At 37.9% G+C, this 23,633-nt stretch overlaps 2 long non-coding RNA genes across 2 annotated transcripts in view; both read right to left on the reverse strand.

Moving 5' to 3' along the window:
- Nucleotides 1-13,220, reverse strand: part of LOC307183096 — a 36,908-nt gene extending 23,688 nt beyond the window's left edge. Inside the window, exon 1 of the long non-coding RNA XR_013827357.1 lies at nt 13,177-13,220. This is a non-coding gene — a long non-coding RNA (uncharacterized lncRNA). The remainder of the gene's footprint in view (nt 1-13,176) is intronic.
- A 704-nt stretch (nt 13,221-13,924) lies between these two features.
- Nucleotides 13,925-23,633, reverse strand: part of LOC307198306 — a 529,500-nt gene continuing 519,791 nt past the window's right edge. Inside the window, exon 3 of the long non-coding RNA XR_013831609.1 lies at nt 13,925-14,196. This is a non-coding gene — a long non-coding RNA (uncharacterized lncRNA). The remainder of the gene's footprint in view (nt 14,197-23,633) is intronic.

The following is a 23,633-nucleotide window of genomic DNA, read 5'->3' on the forward strand; positions in this document are numbered from 1 at the left end:
AAAGCGAGAGGAAGCTTGATGAAAGATTCAATTATTTATTGGCAAGGACTAAAGGAATTTTTATAGTTTGTTAAGAAAAAACAATGTCTTAATAAAATAAAAATATTATTTCTGAGATGCCAATAAACATGGAAAAATTTCGTATAGCACAATGTTTCAATCTCTTCAGAAATGTTTTGTGATGTTTCTTATATAAATCAAAACAGATTTGTTACTTGTTCATATTTGATCTATGAGATAAAAAATTATCAACCAGCAAGATAATTTAAACTCTATATAAATTTAGAATGATAGAAAAAATAGTAATACTCAATAGATATTAGAGGAATTGCAAAGAAATATTACAATGGAACAGAGTGAAAGAGAAATGCATTTGATTTGAACATAGTAAAGGGCCAAAAGGGCCGTATCTGGCACGTACTCAGCAACTATTGAGAACTGCACTTTCTAAAGTTCCAAATACTGAACTTGGTAACTTGTATATAACTAGTAACAGCAATAATAATTTACTTTGAAAAAATATTAGATGGTTCGTAAATTAAGAATAGGCAACGGATTATATCAATAATCAAGAAAAGTCTTTGTAAAGATCAAGAAGAAGTCTATGAACTGAACAATCTTTAAGAGCAAACTAATAACATGATCAGAAATCTTAGGTGTACAAGCATATTAATGGATTTCAAAGTACAACTGTAGTTAAGCTGATTTGGATAAATATTCAAATTCTAGGGCACTTATTTAAGTGGCCTCTGCATTAAAAGTGTGTGTGTGTGTTGTGTTGTATATAGTCCCTTTCTTCATGTGCGTCCTAGTGTGCTCATCACTTTGGATGTGTGCCTATTCACTGAGCCAAGTAACGGCAAGCTTCCAAGACCAGGGTTTGAGATCATATATTATCATCACTTAGACAACAAGTCAAAATTGTATTCTCCATCCAATAGTTACTAGAAGTTTGATTGAAAGGTATTAACAAAACCCCAGAAAATAACAGAACAACACCTTATTCCTTATTTGTTACAGTTCCCTTAACAAACTTGGAAAGTTGGGGCATTGGCACGAGAGGTTACGGGCATTCTTTGGTCAGCTAGCCAATGACCTCAAATTGCATCAACATTCTTCTTTTTCCTACTTCAAGCACTAATTTATACATGGGTCAGCAAAGACAGTGAGCTAAGCATATCCCCCACCCAAGATTCAGTTATACTAAATGATCATCAGCGGCTGGATTTCAGAAACTGTTCCAAGAGTTGGAGGAGTTTACTTCCTCTTTTTATCATCCCCTTAGAAGTTTACATTGAAAGTAGATGCAGATTGGTTGCTGCCAACCTGACACCTCATTAAGATGAAGATAACAACAGTGTGACTCCTGAGTGGTAGAACTATGACCCGTTGGAATTTTGTTGACAATTTGTTAGCATCTCCTCAAGAATCTCAAAGCCCTGGTGATGATTAAAACTCTGGATAGCCTAGAAATGGCTAATTTTAGATGTGAAAGAAAATGTGTGGGTAAAATGCCTCTGGTGTACTCGTTTTTCAAGAAAGAAATGGCAAAAAGGATAGAGTCACATATGGCATCATCACATATGGTAAATGGTTGCTGCTTTGATTGGCCTCCTGTGAAAACATATGCATCTGATTGACAGAACAGAGTGTACACAAGGGGTGGCTGAGAGGAAAGAGGAATTGCCCGTATGTTGATAACATTACACGTTAGCAGCTCCAGAGTTGATATTTTGGCTTATGTGGCCAGACCAAGATGCCTAGGTGTCCGACTTTCAGTCTGCAGGCGGTCAAGAGAGATGTAAAGCAAACCAGTCAGCCCTGTTTTGGTGGACAAGACCAGGGCTAGAAATAGAAAATAACCGGAGAGCCTCTGAAGGGAAAACGGTCATTAACTATCTTGAAATTTTGCAGAGTAAAATGAACATTAGATCCTCGTATCTTGAATTTTTATTGCATGTGTACATAATTATTTTACTGTAGTAAGAATATAATATCAAAACAGGGCAGAGATACTATATACACCCACATAGAAAATTAGCTATTGATGGAAAATGTTTACATTTGAATAGCAATCAAAACTAAAATTTAGTTTTTTCCCTCTATTTTCAATTTCTTTAAGAGGTTTTTGAATTGTGCAATCAGTGTCAATTTTCCATAAAATGCCCGGCAAGCAATGAAGTTAATATAGATCTTCTATTGGCAAAGAAATTATTTGGCACACCAGATAAAATACAAGGACTGTAAGAATAATTTTACCATATTGGGATTTATTTCAGTCTGACCTACTTTAAGCATAATAACCATTCATTTCTTTTTCTTATGTCTCAACTACACCTCATTAACAAGTTCCTAATTATTATTAATAAAAAATAAATAGCAATGTAGTCGGTGTACCCTATATTGCAGTTTAGAATGACGGTGTCACCTTTATATAGTTTTTCAGTGGAAAATAGTTATACAAAACCTTAATATATAAAACATATAAAAATGAAGATTTTTAAATGATGCAAGTGCAGACTTTCATGCACTCAACCTCTCTCTCTTCATGAAACTAAGAGCTGAAAACTACGTCTGTTCTAGAGATTGAAAACAAGTTCTTGTCCTCTCCCTACCATTCAAAAATATAGTGTTCTCTGTGTATCCTCAGTCTCCTTATCAATAAACTAGTGTTCGAAGGTGGAGGAGGGAAGGTTATCAAGACAAGCAAGTCAAAAAATTTAATGAAAGCAGGTTGTAAAACTGTTTCAGTATTTTTATTCTTTTTATTACTGCATTTAAAATGTTGTGAGCAATAAGTATGTATAACTGAATCATTTTGCTGTACACCTGAAACTAACACAACATTGTAAATCAACTATACTTCAACTATTTAAAAAAGAAAATAAAACGTTTCAAACAAAAATGCTTCCTTCCGTTTGTGACTCGATAGAGTCCTTAGAATGTAGCATGGAAAGAAAATGTTAGCTGGACCAGTGCCACTTCCCACATCTGATACAGATTTTATAAGACTTGTCCTGCAGAGGCAGAGGGTATCGTTGCCCCATGAATTACTCGTGCATATGTTTGTCTCAGGGTACCTTGAGAATGACCAAAAATACTAAAAGCAATTATGCAGGGACAGATGGTTTGAAAGTGAAATGGTATGCTGGCTAAAACCGTATGTACAAAATCTTACTCTGTTTCCTCAAAGAAAATATGGGAAATCTGCTAAATATTTTATGCAGTCATGTTATTCTAATAATGAGGTGAAAAGGAAAAGTAGTGGCTCTTATCATTAATATTGCCCTGAAAGCTTATTTCTGCAGATGAGAAAGAGTTCCGTTTTGAAATTTTTTTCTGCTGCCATTATGCCATGCCTAAAAACATATTTAGTGAAGGAGACCCGATGTACATTCACAGCACAAATTGAAACAGTATCAACTCAGGATTTCGTGACTGGATAAAATGTAGCATAAGCATTCGACTTGAGCATAAGGGAATCTTCTAAAAAATATTAAGGCACAGGCATGTATGATGATTATTAATGCCAATGTACACTAATGTTTTTCATAGTAATGAAAATATTATGTGCTTGGTTCCTCTTCTCTGCCCAACCCCATTGGTAAATGGCGCAGACTGAATTTCTTACCCTCAACAAGGAGTTGTTGGGGAGTGGTTAGGAAGTGTCTACCTTGAGAGGATGATATCTTTCAGTTCCACTCCAACTGTATACATGTTCATTTTCTTTACTCCTGCGCTTTTTGGGACATTAGAGATGTCATGTTAACTTCAACATCTCCTCACATTTGTGAAATTGTCTCTAACTTTTTATTTTATATTGGAGTATAGTCGATTAACAATGTTGTGTTAGTTTCAGGTGTTCAACAAAGTGATTCAGTTATACATATACATGTATCTATTCTTTTTCAAATTCTTTTCCCAGTTAGGTTGTTATAGAATATTGAGAAGAGTTCCCTGTGCTATACCATAGGTCCTTGTTGGTTATCCATTTTATCTTATTTTATTTATTTAAAAAATATTTATTTGGTTGCGTCACGTCTTAGTTGTGGCAGGCAGGATCCTTAGTTGTGGCAGGCGGGCTCCTTAGTTGTGGCATGGGAACTCTTAGTTGCAGCATGCATGTGGGATCTAGTTCCCAGACCAGGGATCGAACCCAGGACCCCTGAGTTGGGAGAGTGGAGTCTTAACCACTGCCCCAGCAGGGAAGTCCCCATTTTAAATATAGCAGTGAAATTGTCTCTTAAAGCCCACTCACCCTAACTTGTCCTCATTGCTATTCATGACTCCTGCTGGGTGGGTAATACCACAGTAACTATGATCTTTCTCTGAATCCTAGCAACATGCCACATACAAACAGTCATGTGAGTATTTTGGAATCAGAAAATGGGCCATGGTAATAAATTTGAACTTCATTCTAATAAATATTGACTGATAACAATTTTCATTGGTGTTAACTCTGCATCCTTAAATCTGTGAGGTGAATGCTGGTATTAACCTGGCAGGCCAAATAGGGGTTGGTAGATTTGAACAGATGAGCAAATCTTCTGGACAAAGCACTATCTGATTCTGCTGACCCTATTGGAAAGAACTTGCTTACTTAATGCTATAACAACATACTAGATATTTCTCATCTTATTTTTCTGTCAGAGGTGGCTGACATATTTCTACTGGCTATTGTCTTTTCTTGGACTTTATTAACATCATATTTTCTCTGGGCAAACGATGTCCAGGATGAATTTTAACATACAAATACTCTAAAACAGCATTTATGAAATCATCCAAGCTTTAATGTTGCCACTAATCGTGCTGCTCACCATCAATATTCTCATGGTGCTATTTGATTATGCATTGAAGTTAAATACCAGGAAATATGGCAGACGAGGTTGGCTAGAAGTATATCTCTACTAACTTTATGCTTTATCAAGTGTCATGGTCTTTAGGACATAACAGTTTGTTAAGACTGTTATTGACCCCACAAACAATCATGAACATAGCACATTTTGATTAGTCCCCTCTACTTATTTTGTTGAGGACAGAATAACAGCATCTTCACACATAACAGAAAACAGAATGGCTGTTTAATGTCTTCAAATACCCCAAAGCCATCATTTTACTTTGACCTGTACAATAGCTTATTTCTGCTGTGTAACAAACTATTCCAAAACTTAGTGGTTTGCTATGACAACTATTTATTTGCTTACAATTCCATGGTTCAGCAATTTGAATTCAGCTCAACTGAGATGGCTCAATTATGTTCCAGGTGGTGTTGGCTGGGCTCACTCTCACATTTGTAGTCAACTGGGCATAGAAAAGTCTCACCTGCATACCTGGTGGGGGGGTGGCTGTCAGTAGGAATGATGCAGGTAAGTGGGCATCTCCCACTCATCAGCTAGTCATCTATTCCAGGCTTGTTCACATGGGGTGGCCATAGGGTGCTCAAGTGCAGCAAGCGGGGGCAATTGCCAACATATAAGCACTATTCCAGCCTCTTCCTGGGTCAAGTGTGGTAATATCTCATTGGTCAAAGCCAGTCCCATGGTCAAAGCCAGATTCCTAGGATGGAGAAATAGACTCCATCTCTAGATGGGAGTAGCTCCAAGTCACATTGCAAAAAGTGTTTACAGGAAGATGCAAAAAAATTAGTGCCATTGTTGCAACTGACCACAATTCAAGTTCTAGTTTATTGACGATAGTGGTGAATCAGATTGCATGGATTTGAATCCCAGTGTCATCGAGTACTTTCTATCTGACCCTGGACAAGCTCCTTGACCTATCTGTGCCAAAATTCCCTCATATATTAACAGACACACTTTTTCAGGATCTTCCCATAGGGAAGCATAAGAATTAAGTAAGGTACTTCTTGTGCGCTTTGAAGAGCAGTTGGCACATAGTAAGATATCAATAAACATCAGCTCTTTTCTCAGCAATAAAAATAATATGTGTTATCTTTAAGTCTGTGATGCAGCTCCTCATCCACACAGTCTGTTCCTCTCTATATGTACACATCACTTGCTGTTATCTAGGTCTTACATCTTGTCCATCACCTCTTCATTTTTCATATACAGATTTCTTTGTTAATAGTGTATTAATGACTTTACCAACTGCTAAAATATAGAGTTTTTTTAAAAAAATGGAATTCCTATAATTTGGACCTTGGTTGAATTTTTTTTGTCCTTGGAGCACACCAAACCTGTTTCTAATCAGGGCCTTCACACTTGATCTTCTCTGTCTAGAGCACTTTTACCCCACTCTTCCCATGGTTGAAGCCACCTCATGATTCAGATCTCATTTTAAATATCACTTCTCACAGAGAACTTCTCTGTAAGGTCAAAAAGAATCTCTCCTCATTGACTACACGATCTCATTATCACTTGACCAGTTTTATATATTACACTGTATGTATTACTCTTTAAAATGTTTGTCATCTTCCCCCACTTGAATGGAAGCTCCATTAGTGCATGGGCCAAGTCTACTGCTTTGTAGGTATACATTCCTAACACCTACACGTGTGTCCTGTATATAACAGGTTTTCAATAAGTATTTGATAAACGTATGGAAAGCATGCTCCAGTTTTGTCTCCTACTGTTCCTGACACCACATTTACACCCTGAACTGGTTCTTAGTAAATGCCTGTTCAATAAAGGAGACAAAGCTTATTCAGTTTGTCTGTTCACTGGCATTTTATGGAGGTCACTAGTTATATTAGAGGGTTTTCTGTTCAAAAACAGAGAACTAAAATGTCAAGCTGGAGATGCTGTTGAGGACCCAAGGGAACTTGTGTAGTACAGAACAAAAGTAATGGATACGCTTGAAAGCAGTAATTCAGTTAGGTCTCTATTATCTGTGCTAATGAAGAAGAGCAGTGAAGCAGATGATCCATAACATCAGATAATGAAAAACGATTTGCATCTAACTCTGCAATGCATTTTCAAGAGTCTCTAACTTGTAAACAGGTTATGTTCCAAAAGGTCACTTGTAAATAGGTTATTTTGGACTCAGAATTCATTTTTCCAAGGAATAATATACCTGATTTATAGTGCTGACAATACGTAGGAACTAAAAACCAGTTAGAACGTGGTTTATACAATTTGAGTAGAAATGCATGGCTTCCAATTTCCACATAGAGAAGTCTGGAATCCATCCTCACTATCTACGAACGTGCTTCCTCTCACCCAATCCAGAGGGAGCAAACATTTCTTCTCTGCCCCTGCTACCTTCAGCTCCAAAGCAAAGTCTCAGGGAGCTACACTCCAAAGCAGGATGCGGTGACTGGTGGGGCAGATTCTGGGAGGGAAGGCTGGGGCTCTGAGAGAGTTGGAGAGTGGTCAACTACTGTTATGAGAACTTCTCTGGCAGCTCAGTGGAGACACTCTTCGGGATGAGCCCGCTGGGAGCAGGCAGCCTCCTGAGAGTCAGCTGCCCAACACAGAAGGTGAGAGATCTTTGGCAGTTATCTTGACATGGCTCAATGCATCAAACTTCGGGCTGATTTTAGAACTTTGCGGGAGATTACAAAGTGTTGGAATTTTGTGCAGAGAGAGCATACATATAGGGAGACAAACAAGAATGGTAACCTTCATAATAACAAAAGGGTGAAACAGCTCAAATTCTCATCACCTCAAATAGACATCAGGGGGATGGATGTCTAAATTGTGGAATATAAACAAAATTAAACATTATTGAATAAATGATAGTGACAGACAATATTTTAGCCATATAATATTGTGATAAGATACATTCAAAATTACATGCACTGTGATAGTCTTTGTATAAAGTCAAATACAACTAAAATAACTATAGTTGTATCGATGTGATATCATTATATAAAAGAAATCAAGGGAATGATAAATCTGGAAACTGAGTGACAGCAATCTTGGTGGGGGGAGAATGGAACTGGGGGACCCTATGGTTAAATGCAGGTTAAGGACAATATTGCTAGGGCTTTGTCCTGAATGTTCTTTTTTATCCCCGTAATACTTAACATCTTCTAAACAATATTTATTTAATTTATTATTATATCATCTATCTACTAAGTTTCTAAGTGTCATCGTCCCTTATTTCTTCTGATTTGTTAATGATGCTCCAGGCACAGAAAATGAATTTTAAATAGAGTGGTCATGATACATGTCATCGTTTAGATGATATTTGAGCAAAGTTTAAAGAAAGAGAATTAGTCATGAGGTTATCTGGGAGAGAGCATCCCAAGAAATGTGAACAGCAACTGCAAATGTCCCATGGTGGAGCTTTCTTGACTTTTTAAGAAAAAGGTAAAGAAACCAGGATAGCCTGAGTGGAGTATGCAAAGGAGTGGATAGTAGGAGATGAGGTCAGAGAAAAAACGAAGAAGCCAGGGCATCTGGGGCCTTGTATATGTCATTGTACAGCCTTTGTCTTTCACTGTGTGTGTGTGTGTGTGTGTGTGTGTGTATGTGTGTGTGTGTGTGTGGAGAGAGAGAGAGAGAGAGAGAGAGTGGAGGGGTTTTTCTGTTTGTTTTTGTTTTTTTTTTGTGGTACGCAGGCCTCTCACCACCATGGACTCTCCCGTTGCGGAGCACAGGCTCTGGACGCGCAGGCTCAGCGGCCTGGCTCATGGGCCCAGCGGCTCCGCATCATGTGGGATTCTCCCAGACCGGGGCACGAACCCGTGTACCCTGCATCAGCAGGCGGACTCTCAACCACTGCGCCACCAGGGAAGCCCAAGATTGGAGATTTTGAGCAGGTGAGTGTTATGTTCTGACTTAGGTAATAAAAGAATCACTCTGGATACTGTGTTGAGGAGAGACTCTATGGAGGTGAGCAGCAAAGCTAGAAGGAAACCAGGTGGAATCCATTAGGCCGCTATTCTAACAGTCTGATTGAGAAGCGATGGTGGTTCAGAACATGGTAGTAGCAATGGAGATGTTGAAAAGTGGTCAAATTCTGTAGAATGTGAATCAAAGAGAAAAATCAAGATGACTCCAAGGTTTGGGCCTCAGCAGTTGGAGGAAAGGAGTTGCCATCTGCTGAGATGGGGAAGACCATGAGAGGGACAGGTTTTAGGGAGAGATGATTGGGAATTCTGTTTTAAATTTGAGATTTTTATCAGATATTCCATGGACATTTTAAAGTAGGCAACATGATATTTAAGTCTGGAGTTCAGGAGAGAAACAGATCTAGGTTGAAGAGATAAAATTGGGAATCTTCAGCATTCTAGATGATATTTACAGCCTTGGTCTTGGATGCCGTCACTATGTTACCATCCATCATTTAAATTTATCACTGGGAATTGAAAGAAAAATTTGCTTTTATACTCATTACTCGGGTCGGAAAAATTTTTTTCACAATGAATTTTAGTTTCAATAATCCTTATCTACTTTCCCCCATGAATAACTTTCAAAAGTTAGAACGCAGATGTGTTCACACTGAAATTAAATAATATATCTTCACCAATTCTGCAGAGAATGAATAAAATACTTAACTGAGGGGTTTTAATTCATTTTATTGTTTATTTATTTGTACCTATGATGTATATTACTTTTCCAAATCTAAGTTTCATTGCCTAAGGCCCTTTGAATGCTGTCAACGATTTACTCTGGTAAAATAAAACTATATATTTAGAACACACTTCTGTTATCTGTAATTTTATTGTCTAATTCAAGTTCCTTCTTCACTGGGAAGTGAATTTCGTCATCTCTATTTAGAGTTGTAATTTGAACTCTAGAAAGAAACAAATCCTTCAAGGCCATTAGGGTGTTGACACACAATCTTACCAGTAAAGAGAAAGGCAGCACAGCCAACTGACTGTCTTCTATTTACTTAGTTTATTGACACTGTTAGTCTCATGGAACTACCATAGCATTTTATAGAGGACACCTTGTTTTACTCATCTTATATCCTACACAAGATCTCCAGAGCATTAAATATTGCTTCTCTCCCCTCAGATGCATCTTAAATACACAAAGAGGGAGAATTTTAAAAATAAAATAAAATAAGGGCTTGTTCTAACAAACTGTAAAGTGCCTGGTAGGTAAATATCTGTTAATATTCTTTTTGTATCAAATTTGTGAATTTTCCAAAGATCCTTTGGTTCAATAATATGTTTATATTGATCACTCCCCTTTAGTGCATTCTCAAATTCTTTTCACCAGGAACGCTGCTCCTTGACCTATTTTTCTCCTAGAGTGTTTTATATGTTTTCTGGATTTCAGTTTTTTTAAAGACACTTTTCAATATTATTGGCAACTGCAGGTCTTTGATATGCTAATTTGTCCTGATAAGTATGTTTTTTAAGTCATTTATTAAATGATGTTGGTAAGTAAATTTTATAGAAATTTGACTGGGATTTGAAGTACATTGTTGGCTGTGTTTGAGATTCAGATCTTTAAAAATTACTACTACTACTACTACTGTATAATTGGATTGCCATATAATAGGATTGACTGTTCAGACTATAATTATTTCTAATTAGCTTTATTTTTATTTTTTATTCTTTTGTTTTTTTGCGGTATGCGGGCCTCTCACTGTTGTGGCCTCTCCCGTTGCAGAGCACAGGCTCCAGACGCGCGGGCTCAGCGGCCATGTCTCACAGGCCTAGCCGCTCCGCGGCATGTGGGATCTTCCCAGACCGGGGCACGAACCGGTGTCCCCTGCATTGACAGGCAGACTCTCAACCACTGCGCCACCAGGGAAGCCCCTCTGCTTAGCTTTAAAATGTAGATTTTATATTAACTTCCTTATTTCGGTCTATTTCCTCCAAAACAATGAGCTTAGTACAACTGGGTGCTACCATTGCCATGTATGGGGAATTGCAGAGAAGACCAGAACGCAAGTCTGCAGAGCTGAACAGACAGACATATCTGGCAAGGAAGATTTACACCTTATAATGTCAGTGTAAATTAGACATGGCTTTAGCAGTAGTGTTGTATTTAGAATGCTGGACTTTGAGTCAGTATATCACAATTTAAATTCATCACCTGTTTTCCTTTGAGCAAGTGCCTCATTTCTTGGAGCCTTTTTCTTTTTAATACATAGTTGAGAAATTCAGATGCACTCCACATTTGAATGCAGTCAGGGCTGGCTAGATTAGAGAGGGAAAGTGGGGATGCCAGAGTTAAATCTGGAGCTGGAGGTGTCCAAAGCTAGTGGAGACAGCTGTGAGGGCACATCAGTGGGAGATGAGGACCCTCATTACCTGCCACTCTGATCAGAACTTAGTGCCTTAGATCAGAATTGCCAGCAGGAAATCTGCCATGTTGGAAACTGGTCATCCGAAGCCCAGGCTCTTGTAGAGGAACAGAAGGCCAAGGTCTTGAATGGACAGTGCATTTTTGACAGCCCAGATGCTTTCAGTAATGAGTTGGTACAAACTTGACTCAAACACATTGAAGAGGACACACCACAGCTGTGTGTTACTGGAGGCAGCTGTAAGTTTTCCTGCACGTGTAGTTTTTGTCTGTGTGCATACTTGGGATTCTGCGGCCAAAAGACCCAAGACACGTCTCATCCTTGTGTTGTTGTTAATACTCATCCGGACGTCAGGCTGTAGGAAGGAACTCCTGGGACTCTTGTGCGAGGAAGCTGGGCTAATAACATAGCACTCTGTTTTTTAAAAAAATCTACCTTTGAAGGTTTCTGTCAGACAGCACCAGATTTTGCCACATTTGTGCATTTATTTTTTTCTCTTTTCAAATGTAAAAGTTACACAATTCTACTGGACATCTGAGTTTTACATGAAAACGAATTTATAATACAGTTGTAATTTACATTATAATGAATAGATAAAGAATGAGTCTTAGCTTGAAACATTTCTTCACTTTTGTTTCTCTCTGCCTGTATTCTTCTTCGGACATCTTCATGGCTGGTGTTCCCACCAGGTAATTTTTTTTTAACCACCGGGTAATTTCTTAAATGTTGCCTTCTTTAAGGCCTTCATTGGCCACCCTACTTAAAATTGCAATACCCAACTCCCCTGGCGCTCCTAAGTTGGTGATTTACCCCCATTCCATGACATATTTATCTCTGTATAACTTACCATCATCAAACATAATGCATTTATTTATTGTCTATATTTTACCTTACTAAAGTGAAAGCTCTATGAGCACGATTTATCTGTTGCATTCACTGCTATATCCCCAAGACATAGAACAGTACTTAGCAGTATTGAGTAACAGTCATGTATTACATATTCTGTTAAATTAATAAAATGATATAAACAGGAAAGCACCTAATACAAGGACTTTAATAGAATCATAGAGACTTGCTACTCCAGTTGTGGTCCAAGGGCCAGTAACATCAGCATCACATGGGAACTGTTTAGAAATGCAGACTCACAGCTCAACCCCAGAGATACTGAATCAGAATCTGCATTCTAGCCATTTGCAGCAACATGGATGCAACTAGAGACTATCATACTAAGTGAAGTAAGTCAGAAAGACAAAGACAAATACCGTATGATATCACTTACATGTGGAATCTAAAATATGACACAAATGAACCTATCTATGAAACAGAAACAGAATCATGGACATAAAGACTAGACTGTTGGTCGCCAAGGGAGAGGGGTGTGGGAGAGGGTAGGAGTGGGAGTTTGGGATTAGCAGATGCAAACTGGTATATGTAGAAAGGATAAACAACAAGGTCCTACTGTATACACAGGGAACTATATTCAATATCCTGTGATAAACGATAATGGAAAAGAATATGAAAAAGAATGTATATATATATGTATAACTGAGTCACTTTGCTGTACAGCAGTAATTAACCCAACATTGTAATTCAACTACTCTTCAACAAAAAATAAATGTCAAAATAAAAAAAAAGAACCTGCATTGTAACAAACCTCCAGGGGAGCTGCTCATTACAGTTTGGGTAGCAGGTGTAGATTTAAGTACTCAATGAATGTTTCCTGAATCTAAATGCAATATATTAACAGCTGTGGGCTAGCAACATGTAGATCATTATGGCCTTTAAAAATTAACACATTTTAGATTAATGAGCAAAGAAAATCAACGATGGAAAAGTGCATTAGACTATAATTGTTTAACATACTACTATACACCACATTTTGTTTCACCTGGAAGGTCACACACCAGTAGAATTATTTGAAGGCTATAATCCTCTAATGAAGACTCAAAAGGAGAGATGAGGAAGATAAGGCATATAAATTAAAAAAAATTAAAAATAAAAATCATTTACCATGATTAGTGGAGCTAGCCACCCATCAGTCAGTCAATAAACCTACCAGAAAATGTTTAAAAAGAATTAAGATGGTTAAACAAGAGGATTAAAACGCTGTATAGGAGTTCCATATGCTTTTATGTTTTCAACCCTTAGTGCCCTTGGGTTATTTCTAAATCCTGTACATGTAAAAGTACAACAACAGAGACACATTTAGAAAAACGTTTTCATCTATCCTACTTGGACTTCTGACTATTTATGCTTTGTATTTGTTCCTAGGAGTACTGAGGGTGAGAAAATAGTAATAATTATAGCGCTCAAAATTGCTTAAATGAATAAAATCAATGAATCAATATGAGGCCTTAGATAATACAGTGGCATTCTGCCACTGCCTCCTAGGCAGTTCTAGACTTTTTCCCGGACTCCCTCCCGGCCGGCCAGCCGTGGCGCACTAACCCCCTTCAGGCTGTGTTCACGCCGCCAACCCCGTTCCTCTCCCTGGGATCCGACCTCCGAAGCCCGAGCCTCAGCTCCCAGCCCCCCGCCCGCCCCGGCGGCGGGGGAGCAGACAAGTCTCTCGGGCTGGTGAGTGCCGGTCAGCACCGATCCTCTGTGCGGGAATCTCCCTGCTTTGCCGTCCTCACCCCTGTTGCTGTGCTCTCCTCCTCGGCTCCGAAGCTTCCCCGCTCCACCACCCGCAGTCTCCGCCCGCGAAGGGGCTTCCTCGTGTGTGGAAACCTTTCCTCCTTCACAGCTCCCTCCCACTGGTGCGGGTCCCGTCCCTATTCTTTTGTCTCTGTTTATTCTTTTTTCTTTTTCCCTACCCAGGTACATGGGGAGTTTCTTGCCTTTTGGGACATCTGAGGTCTTCTGCCAGCGTTCAGTAGGTGTTCTGTAGGAGTTGTTCCACATGTAGATGTATTTCTAATGTATTTGCGGGCAGGAAGGTGATCTCCACGTCTTACTCTTCCGCCATCTTGAAGGTCTCCTCTCTAGTTAGTCTTAATGACACACTTACACAAGTGATCCATGTATCTGCTATACAAGGATAGAAATATGCAAGAAATTCAAAATTAGGCAATGTGTACTTAATCATAGAAATTTCTGATCTTACCAGTGAGAAAATTAAGTGATTTTTTTTACTAATTAACAATAAATGTAATTTTCCAAATAAGAAATCTGAGTTAAATAATTTCTAGGCTGTGAGACTTAATTATAATCACCTATGAGAATAAAGAATGACTTATTTCACAAGTATTTTATTCATTTTCAATGAGTAACACTGAATGATTAGACAGTGGTTTAACAATGACTTTAGCATTAAATGATTAGTCAATTGTTTTTCTTCTCTGTTATGCTGAGGCATCTTTCTGCAAGAAGGATATTGAATATAGAAACAACAAAATGTTGTACCCAAATCAGTCTGTATATTGTAATTTCTTTAGGCCACATTCAAATGTTCCAGAGGTTTTGTCATAATAATATAAAAGTAGTTACTCTCATAGTAAAAGCCATTATGTCCTAATAAAAAATAATAAAAATAATAGGAGTAATATGTCTTATATTTTGGCAGAATAGAATTTTCAATCTTGAAGTACGCTTTCCCCAAGCCAAACTGCTACGTCTACTAATTAAATATTAAAATGTATTGGAAATAATAAGTAGAATAATTACTACTGGGATGATATTTCAGAAAACCTATACGGTTTACCTCTGCTGCCATCTTGTTTCTTCCTTCACCCTAACCAGATCAGCTCTAAAGTTGATAGTAGATACTTTCGTTTGCCCACCCAAACTATTTCCCCCATTTTCTTCTTACTAAGAAATCCCTGTTTCATTCAGGTTCTGCCATTTTCTGCATGACGACATATAGGGTAGACTGGCCCCAATTATAGCCCCAACATTGGTGTTCTGATTGACCTCAGCGAATTATTAAAGGTCTTGCCTCCATTGCCAATGATTGATTTCGGTTTGGTATAGGATGCAGTTCTGGCCACTGAAATGTTAAGTGTGTCTACTGGGAGGCTTCTGAGAAAGAAGTTCCTTCTTTTTCAGAAAGATTCAAAGAAAGAGACAATCTCTTTTTCCCACACCCAGGCATCCTATGCCAGGTCTCTCCCCCAACTCTCAAGAGTGTGGAATCATTCTCCCTTGAAGAACCAAGGGACTAGAAAAGGACATGAAATATCAAGGAACTGGTACTGTCTGTGGCCTCCATAGGACAACTTTTCAACTGGGAGCAGCGTGGAGCAGAGCTTCACGGATTCATCAGAATTCATACTCTTTCCACTGAAATCTGGAAGTCAGATCCATGTTCTAGGATTCTAGCACAACAGCACATACAAGAGAAGCAGCTCTCAGACAGACATATGAGGCCTCTATCAATATAGGATGTATATGCTCAAGTGATTACTTGGAGGGAAAACAAAAAAGAGATCTAAGTATATTTGAATCCCAAGTTTGTAGGGCAAGCCATGCTTGTTAAACCTAAAATCTATTTTCGACCAAGCCCTCTCCTCTTGTCTTCAGAACCTTACCTTCTAAATTGGAAGGCAATGCGGGGTAGTGGACAGGGCATGGGCTTCAGAGCAAGACAAGTCTGAGGCTGGCTGCCAACTCTCCCATTTATAAGATGCTTCATCTTGTGCTTGTTACTTCTCTGAGCCTGTTTCCTCATATGGGAAAGGGGGAGCTTGATACTGAACTCACAAGGTTGTTGTAAGGAGGAAGAGATAACTTATAAAGTGGCCAGCACCTCATTTGGCATATGAGGAAAAGTTAATAAACAGTACTTGTTATAATATGTGAAGCATAATGATGTGTTTCAGTATAATTGGCTACAAAGAGGGAGATTTCTATGCTATTAGTTATTCTCAAGGAAGATTTTTTTTAATCATGACTATTTTTTAAAGAGCAGTTTTAGGTTCATAGCAAATTGCGGTGAAGGTACAGAGATTTCCATACATACGTCTCCACTCATGCACAGCCTCCCCCATTATCAACATCCCTCACCAGATGGTACATTTGTTCCAATCAGTGAACCTCCATTGACATATCATAATCGCCCAAGGTTCACAATTTACACTCTAGTTTACTCTTGGTGTTGTACATGCTGTGGGTTGAGGAATAATGTATAATGACAGGTATCCACCATTAAAGTATCATACAGAGTAGTTTCACTGCCCTAAAAATCCTGTGCTCCACCTATTCATATCTCCTGCACAGCCCAACCCCTGACAATACCTCATATTTTTACTGTTGTCATGGTTTTGCGTTTTCTAGAATGTCATATAGTTGGAATCATACAGGATGCATACTTTTCAGACTGTCTTCCTTCCCTTTGTAACATGCATTTGAGTTTCCTCTCAAGCCTTTCATGGCTTGAGAGCTCATTTCTTTTTTGCACTGAATAATAACTCATTGTCTGGATGTACCACATTTTATTAATCCATTCACCTACTAAAGAGCATCTTTGTTGCTTTCAAGTGTTGGCAACTATGAATAAAGCTTCTATACACATCCGTGTGCGTGTTTTTACGTGAACATAAGCTCTCGCGTCTTTTGGGTGAATACCAAGGAGGAGTATGGTTTCTGGATCATATGGAAAGGGTATATTTTGTTTCCTAAGAAACTACCAAACTGTCTTCTAAACTGTTTGTACCGTTTTGCAAACCCACCAGCCAGGAATGAAGCTTCCTGTTGCTCCAACTCCTTACCAGCATTTGGTATTGTCACTCATTCATTGGAATGGATTTTGGCTATTCTAATAGATGTGTAGCGGTATCTCACTGTTGGTCTAATTTTCATTTCCCTGATGACATATGATGTGGAGCATCTTCTCATATGTTTGTTTGCCGTCTGTATATATTTTTTGTGAGGCAGATATTATTTTTCAGTTGGATCATTTGTTTTCTTATTGTTGAGTTTTAATCATTCTTTGTATATTTCAGATGACAGTCCTTTATCAGCTGTGTTCTTAGCAAATATTTTTTCTCATTCTGTGCCTTGTCATCATTTTCTTGACATTGCCTTTCACAGAGCAGAATTTTTTTAAGTTTAATGAAGTCTAGCTTATCAATGATTTCTTTCATGTAAAAAGTCATCACCACACCCACAGTCATCTTGAGCTCCTCCTATGTTATATTCTAGGAGCTTTATAGTTTTGCACTTTACATTTAGGTTTGTTATTTACTTTGAGTTAATTTTGTGAAGTGTATAAGGTTTGTCTAGACTCCTTTTTTTTTTTTTCCTTTTCTGTATGTGCTTGTCCAGTTGTTTCAGCACCATTTGCTGATCAAGGAATATTTTTAAACGGAATTTTTTGAGTGACTGATGGGGGTCACTGTCAAGTCCTTTATATAGTAGAAAGCTCATATTTAATACATTTAAAAAACAAGCAAATTGGAAGGTAAGAAAACTGTCACTATTTGCAGATGGTATGATACTCATATACAGAGAACCCTAAAGACTCCACACAAAAACTATTCACACTAATAAATGAATTTGGCAAGGTAGCAGGATACCAGATGAATATGCAGAAATCTGCTGCATTTCTTTACACTAACAATGAAATATCAGAAAGAGAAAGTAAAAAAATCTTGTTTAAAATTGTGTCAAAAAAAAAAAAAAACCACCTAGGAACTAGCCACTATGGAGAAAACTAATTTGTTGTGTCTAATCCCTTTTGGACTCTGCTTCTTTGCAATCTTTTTAATTATTTCTAGTCCTTCTTCTTCTGGTCTCCTACCCATTTATTGCAATTGTCTGTAATTGTCTGCTTATGAATCCTTATGTGTCTTCCCACTAGAATGCAAGCTACATGAGAGCAGAGATCATGACTGCCTTGTTTCCTGTTGTTTCCCCCAAGTGAGCGCAACACATCAAGCATACAATAAAGCATATTATATGAATGAAAGTATTCAGTGTATAAATCAGAAATGACTCATTGCCTGCATCCATGAATAAGTAAACTGATCTGTTAGGATGAAATCAGGAAGGATGTGTTTCTTCTCAGACCCTATTCAGTTTCTCTAACATGTAATTTACAGATATGGAAAAGAGTTTTTTAAAGAAAAATTCGGAAATACAGTGAAAGCATGAAGAAGTCAAGTATAACGTTGAGAGAAATAAGGTAATCTAAGATCCCTAAATATGTCACTTCTTCACCTGACCAGGAGAGATCCCGCCACACTGCGAACTGGACAAGTAAAGCCCTTCCAGGTGCAAACCCCCTAGGATTGTGAGCACTAATTATCACCACATGTGGTTAAATACACATGCTTTATTCAATTCAGCAATGCCACAAGGTGGTTAGCCTTGTTTCTATGGCACTGGTAAAGAAATTGAGGCTCAGAAAAATCAGCAACTAGATCAAGGACATACTGCAAGTAACTGGTGCAGTGGGTGTTTATATCCACGTTCACCCAACCCCAGCGTGGATTCTGTTTCTCTCAGGCCCCTGTGTGAACAGACAAGCTATAGCCACGATGATACATGCAGAAGTAGGAATGCAACCATCTCAAAGGGAGTGAATTTCTCCTGTTAAATTGAAAATGGAATGAGTGAAACTATGTGTTACACAGGCAAACTGTAGGTAGCAAAGGCAATGATACACATTTTCAGGGAACTAAAACAATTCTGGAAGATTGAAGGAAACTGTTTCACTAGTCTTCCTCTCTGATTTGATTATCTTAAGTTTCCAGCTCTTTCATAGAGACAGACAACCAACTTAATAATTTACTGGGAGCTGTTGTAACTTATAAGTTAGTCTCTGGGATTGAAACAGCAATCATATGTACCTTTTATCCACTAAGATAAGCTCTTCATTCTCAGTTGGGAGTTTGTGTCAGCAATCATTTAGATCATGCAAATATAAGATTTGCTGATGCGAGCAAATTCAAAGCTGCCTAATTGCATCAAATTTTTAAGTGAAAAGCGTCTTCTTCACAACTCTCAAATACAATCAAGGAGGGGGCTAAGTACAATTTAAACACTCTTTTCTGCAGCTCTTTGGTGACAAAACTGCTGACCTGGTTGTTCTTTCATCAGCTTATGCTGAACCCAAAATGAAGAAAATAAAATACAAATTTTGAATCTTTATGTAGACATCCAGATGACATATTCTGCAAGGAAGGCAGTTTTGAATAATAAAAACTTTTGTACAGACTCACATTTCATCATGTACAAAAGCTTACTTCAAACATTATGCAGCAGGAGACTGAATGTTCTTTCCCAGATGTAGCAAATTGTTTGGGATGACCCATCCCTGAAATCTGCTATGATCAGTAAATGGAAAATGACTTTTCATTACTTTCCTAGGTTTCTCTTTTCAAGAAATCAAGTCTACAAGGGTACTTATTAATTATTATACTACGTCTATATTTCTCTGACCACCCTAAAATAAGATGGCAAAATACTTTTGCTCTATAAATGAGAAAAGTAAACTAATGGATCCATTGAAAGTGCTATTAGAGACTTAAAAAAAACCAGAACAGATATCTTATGTGAAACTCAATTATCTTCACTTCAAACAGAAGATAGATGCCATTAAGTTTAAATTCCTTCAAGAGTCTTTCTCTATAACCCCAAATTTAACATTTCTCTTATTCTTGAAATGAGTTGTGTTAAAACAGGCTCTCTCAAAAGCTAAACATCCTTCCTTTCTTTCTGGTGTATCTCTCAAATTTTTCCAAATAGTACTCTCTCCTATCTAACTTTGATTCCTCTCTTCTCATTCATTTCTCATCCTATTACCTCTAGTTTCTGTATTTATCACTTCACTGAAATTGATCTTGCTAAAGTCACAAAAGTTCTCTGATTTTTAAATCCAAGGGCCACTCTTTGGTTTTCAGCTTAATCTTTATAATACCACCATTCAGCCAGAATTTCCTCCTGGATTTCCTGGATAGCTTTGGCTGTTCCTTCTCTTTCCATTCATTCTAAAAAGATTTATTAAATGGCTACTCTGTCCATCATTGTACTAGACACCAAAGGAAAATAGACTGACGAATGGTCCCAACTGTTTCAGAGCATAAGTGAAAATCTACTATAAAGTTATTAAAATACAATGGTGTAAGTGCTATAAAGGCAGTATGTACAATGGTCATGGAAGCAAGGAAGAATCAATTTCTGTTTCCTTTATGATATCTAGTTCCTCTTCATGTTAACATTCACTTTCACATCTTCAATATTCATTTATTTTACGAGGCTTACTAATGTTTTTGTCTTCCTCTCGGCACACTTAACCGATAAATATGTATTTACAACTGTTATTTAACAGTACCACTTGGAATGTTGTAGTCACCTTAAAGGGAACATATGATTCTTGATTTTTTAGAAAACAAATATAACTCTTATCAAAGTATAAATATAAGGAAATTTCTTCTGTATAAAATTCAATCCTATAAACATAGCAAACTTAATGGAGAAACAGAATATTTCCATTAACACAAGGGAAAGAAAACAAGAGTAAATACCATTATTGTTAATTTTTTAAATATAAATTTATTTATCTATCTATCTATCTATTTATTTATTTTTGGCTGTGTTGGGTCTTCGCTGCTGCCCACGGGCTTTCTCTAGTTGTGGAGAGTGGGGGCTACTCTTCGTTGCAGTGTGCAGGCTTTTCATTGGGGTGGCTTCTCTTGTTGTGGAGCACAGGATTTAGGCATGCAGGCTTCAGTGGTTGTGGCACATGGGCTCAGTAGTTGTGGTTTGTGGGCTCTAGAGCACAGGCTCAGTAGTTGTGGCACACGGGCTTAGTTGCTCCGCAGCATGTGGGATCCTCCTGGACCAGGGCTCAAACCTGTGTCCCCTGCACTGGCAGGTGGATTCCCAACCACTGTGCCACCAGGGAAGTCCCAAGAGTATATACCATTATTGTTCATTTTAAATGTCCCTAACAGATCCTAAACATTCCAAAAGAAAAAGAAAAAATGCACAATTTGAGTGTGAAGGAATGAAACTGAAAGTGTCAATTGAAAACCTAGAGGAAACAAGAGAAGTCAGCAAATTACCAAATTCAAGAGCAACATACAAATATTATCAACTGTCATATCCCAAAAAAGTATTGGAAATTTTCAGTCAAAATAGCAAAAATAATGAAATGGTGAAGAACATTCCTAAAAGATGGAAATTCTTATGCCAATATTAGTTCTCAATTTTAGAAATACTTTGTATTTATGGGAGGAAGGCCAAGGTGGCAGAGTAGAAGGAACTTGAGCTCACCTCCTCTCGTGAACACCAAAATCACAACTAACTGCTGAACAACCATCGATAAAAGACTAGAACCTACTAAAAAAGATCTTCTACAATTAAAGAAACACGTTGTACTTGTGGATTGAAATACTCAGTATAGTGACTATGTCATCCCTTCTTAAATTAAGCTATAAATTAAATGAAACCACAATTAAAAGTTTAATTGAATTTTTAAACTATAACAAAATGAGTCTGAAGTTTTATATTGGAAGATAAATACAACCAAATAGCCAGCATTTTTTTAAAAGAAGAATAGAATATTCTGTGCTAGTTTTAAAAACATACAATAATTCTTTACTAATCTAGGACTGTGATATTGACATGACGATGCCAATACAAGTCAATTCAAAATAAAGGGTCGGGTTGAGAAGAGAGGAGAGAGAGAGAAAGAGAGCAGACTGTCAAGCAAGCTTAGGATAAATATGGAATTTCAAGTCAATGAGAAAATAATGGAATAGTTAATAAATAATGTTTATCAACTATCAATTTGAGAGGGAAAAGCAAGGTTAATCCCTACCTCACACCATATATAAAAACATTAGATATGGATTAGAATGTTAGCAAAGCCAGGCTTCCCTGGTGGTGCAGTGGTTGAGAGTCCGCCTGCCGATGCAGGGGACACGGGTTTGTGCCCCGGTCTGGGAGGATCCCACATGCCGCGGAGTGGCTGGGCCCGTGAGCCATGGCCGCTGGGCCTGCACGTCCGGAGCCTGTGCTCCGCAACGGGAGAGGCCACGACGGTCAGAATGTTAGCAAAGCCACTTAAATTAATAAAATATTTTTATTTTTAATATGAGTGGGAAAAGTCTTTTGAAGAAAGGAATGAAATTCAAAAGAATAAAGGAAAACATTTGCATAAGCAAATGTAGAATTTGGATCATGAAGCTACCATGAACAAGGTTAAAATATAAGTGACAAATATCTATGAAGTACATATAAGGATACATTTCATATTAATATAAAGACTTTCTACAAATCACCATGAAAAATAAAACCAAACAGGAAACCAGTAGAATAAAGTACAAAGGATGTGAGTGGACAATTCAACTGAAAGGAAACAGCAGCAATAAGGAAAAAACCCAGTGGAAATGGTCAATGAACATCCAAAAGGATGCTTTGTCTCACCACTTATCAGGGAAATCTAATTAAAACCAGAGGAGCATATTTAGCATCCACCTTCTGCTGACTGACATGAATTAATATTTGTTTACAAATATTGATAGTATTAGTTTTATATAGTTTATGAGTCATGCTCTTATAGGAGCATAATAGAGTGTGAAAACTAAAACTTGGACACCATTTGAACTCAGAATTTCACCTCCAGAATCTACCTTAAAGCAATAGTACATGTATCTACAATGACATTTTTATGGAAATATTAGGTATTACAATTAGAAAATATACTGGGAAAAGAAGTCTACTTATAACATGACATATAAAATGCTAAAAAATAAGCCTACAAGGAAATCTATCCCTTGTGATTTCAATAAGGTAGAAGAAAATCTAAAAGTTCATCAAAGAAAGTTGATCAAAAAGAAAGATAGCTACAAAAATGATGATACATAGCCAGTTAGAGGGAGGGAGGGAGGGAGGGAGAGAGGGAGAGCGAGAGAGCGAGAGCGAGAGAGACAGAGAGACAGAGAGACAGAGAGAGGGAGGGAGAAATCTTTCCACATAAGGATGTATAGATAGTATAATTCCCATATATAGAATTAAATTGTCTAACCATGATATCCATGGAAAATAATTCCTGAAGCTAAGGATTATGTGCTACTATGAAACTAAAGAGTGCAATTCCAGGGACCAGGAGTGAGTGGGAAGGAGGAAAGGCCAATCCCAGGATGCAGGATGCCATTTGGTGTTAAAGTGGCTGGGTCTCTAGGGACATTATTCCCAGAGAAAGAACTCAGAATAGGATCTCTCAGAACAAGATCCTGGGGAGAAAGGCAGGTTTTATTCATGAACGCTCACCTTCCCCATGCCCAAGTTTTGCCTCACAGGCATCAATCCCTCTGCCTTCCTTAAATATACGTGTGGGCACTTAGAGAGACCTGCTTCCATGGAGGCATTAACAAGGAAGCCCCGAGGTAGAAGGTGAGAGGGTTGCAGTGGGCAGGAGGCTAGCACTGCTGGGTTATGTCATCATGAGTTGGTGGTCATCTACACAGAACCAGCTGTTTCCTCAAAGTCTCAGTCAGGAAACCAGTGGCCAATGACCC

Source organism: Stenella coeruleoalba, assembly GCF_951394435.1.
Source record: "Stenella coeruleoalba genome assembly, chromosome: 1".
Taxonomy (NCBI): domain Eukaryota; kingdom Metazoa; phylum Chordata; class Mammalia; order Artiodactyla; family Delphinidae; genus Stenella; species Stenella coeruleoalba.